Source organism: Eutrema salsugineum, unplaced genomic scaffold (assembly GCF_000478725.1).
Source record: "Eutrema salsugineum unplaced genomic scaffold, Eutsalg1_0 scaffold_12, whole genome shotgun sequence".
In the NCBI taxonomy this organism is placed as follows: Eukaryota; Viridiplantae; Streptophyta; class Magnoliopsida; order Brassicales; family Brassicaceae; genus Eutrema; species Eutrema salsugineum.
The window spans coordinates 3,991,915-3,994,505 of NW_006256895.1; the positions used below are offsets into that span (position 1 = coordinate 3,991,915).

The following is a 2,591-nucleotide window of genomic DNA, read 5'->3' on the forward strand; positions in this document are numbered from 1 at the left end:
TGATCGAATTCACAAAATCCTTCATCTTTTACGCTGTTAGTGGTCTCACAGGCATCGTGTTCTTGAGGAGTTGACTCGTCATGTTCTTATGGCTCTTGAAGAGTTGACTCATCATGTTCTTTAGCTCAGTGTTCTCCTGAACTCATATCCAGACAATTGTTGCTATTAATTAGCTTGAGCAAGATTTTTGATGAGAGCTCTTCCTTGTGCGATTGTCTTTTGTCCGAAATCTCCATTGCTGGCTGTGTCAATTGAGAGCTTGTACTTTGGTTTCAATCCTCTATAGAATGTGTTTAGCAGGTTTGATCTGAGAAACCCATGGTGTGGAAAATCACGTTCATACTCCTTAAAACGCTCCCAGGCTTCGTAATAAGATTTGACTGGTCCTTGCTGGAAACTTTGGATTTTGTATCTCAGCAGGTTCGACCTTGACTTAGTATAGAAGTGGTTTAGGAAATCGTTTTTACATTCTTCCCAATTAGTAATCAATCGCGCAGGCAAAGATTTTAACCAACGGTTAGCTTTATCACTTAAGATAATCTGCGGGAACTTGGTTTGTTCTCATCATGCTGCAGATTTCTTCAAAGAGCTCAATGTGATCCATTGGATGTTCAGAAAGGACTCCATGAAATTGGTTTTGTTTCACCAAAGAGATTATCTAAGGTTGACTTTGAACTCATTCCAGTTTGGGAATGGTACTTGAATCGCAGATCGATGATAACACTGGATTTTGAACATTTTTATCGATCACTTTAATATCTTTTCGGATCTCCATTTCCAATGGTTTTCAAAGGATTTCTATGTTTTTGGATCTTAAAAGATTTTTCAAGTAATTTGGGAGAAAATGTGCAAATTGGAACAAAAAGACTCTTTTGAATAAAATTCAGACCGTCAGAACTATCAAGGAGAGACGAATACCTTCTCACCGTCTTATCACCCCCAAAATTGGACACTTCATAGAAGACTCAACCAGCTTTCAAATGCAATTGGGTTGGAGACATTCCCACAGTTGGATCTCAATATATTCCATTTTCCCTGGAGACATTTGAAGATGGCCAACAAGCTACGAGACCGCAGCCAACAAGCCATTTACCATGGCCAGGGCTGTGCAACCGCGGTCAAGCATCCATTCACCATGGTCACGCATCATGCGACCGTGGCCAGCCATCTCCAACTTAAGAAGCCTGTTTCTGAAGCCCACGTCATTTTCCAGCCTCAATTCCAAAACCTTGATGCCCTGGAGTATTGAAGACTATAAATACTTGTTATTTAGGTCGTTTTTAGATATCTCTTCCATACTTTTTACAGAGACAACTTTTCTTAGCCGTTTTAGCGATTTGTAGAGAAGATTCCTCAACCTTGAGTTTATTAATAGAGAAGCTTTCTTTCATCTCTTTTCTTTACTATTTTTAATTGCTTTCATTAAAACTTAATGATGTTGTCGACCTCAGGTATGTCTGAGTAGATCCCGAGTTGGGCATAGAGTTCCCGAAAGGGGCTCTCATAATTGAATAAGATATCTAGGTTTTTAGATCTGGAATTTTTTTTTTATTTTCTTTGTTTATTCTTGTTCTTAATGCGTATATGCTTGATTGATCACCTCGTGTCTGATCTAGATAGTTATTGTTGCGAAAGTTTTCATTAAGTATCGACCTAGAATGAAACGGGCGATTCTGCCATAGGAGTGGAAACCAACCTATGGGTGAGTCGTGAGTATTGACGAGTCCAATACAAGTTCTTGTGTTTTCTCCCTTCCAGGGCCAGAGTGGAAACCTAGTGGTCATGGTTGCGAGAGACAGTTGGTTATGATTACGACAGTGACGTAGTCATACTGCTGTACTCTAGCTCTAGAACCCTAGATATTTCGATACCGAATAATCCAAATCTATAGCCTTAGTTATTAAAACCGATTATGATCCCAATAGAGCTCCCGAAAGTCCACTGTTTTTGATTACTGTTTACAACCAAATCGATTCGTACTTGTTTTCTTAAAACCGCATTTTTACTTTATTTTTTGATACTCTGCTTGCTTCATTTTTCTTTCATTCGATTGTTTACTTGCTTTCTAGGATATATTTATTTGCTTTTTTAATTATTTAAATCGTGATACACACCCACCTCTTAAAACCTGATTTAGTCTAGACATAAAGTTATAAACCATAGAAAAATATTCGGCACACAAATCCCTGTTTGCGGCTTTCATTTGTTTCTTTTAGTATAAAACTTGAGACCCTCACCGCACACCACATCAAGTTTTTGGCGCCATTGTCGGGGATTTGTTTCATTGCCTTTTAATTTTTCTTGTTCTAATTTCTATTCTAGACACCTGATCTCTAGTTTCTTTTTAAGTTTCTGAATTCTCTTTCTCTTCTTTTTTTTCTCTGTTTTTAGGGAAGTGCATGAATACCAAGCGCCAACCTGCAGCAAATATTCCGATTCTAGACAAGATTGACAGACACGAAAGAGAACTTCGAAGACTTAGACGAACGCAAGGAATGGCCGATGACGACCAACCTGGAATGAAGACCATGATGGATCTAATCATGGAGATGACCGAGAGGCTGATCATAGAGGAGATGATCTACCTCAAC

At 38.7% G+C, this 2,591-nt stretch overlaps 1 non-coding gene across 1 annotated transcript; it reads left to right on the plus strand.

Annotated features, from left to right (window-relative positions):
- Positions 1–313: 313 nt before the first annotated feature.
- On the plus strand, positions 314–423 carry LOC112089632. The gene has a single exon (XR_002901257.1). It is a non-coding gene; the product is annotated as a small nucleolar RNA R71 (small nucleolar RNA).
- The last annotated feature ends 2,168 nt before the right edge of the window (positions 424–2,591 follow it).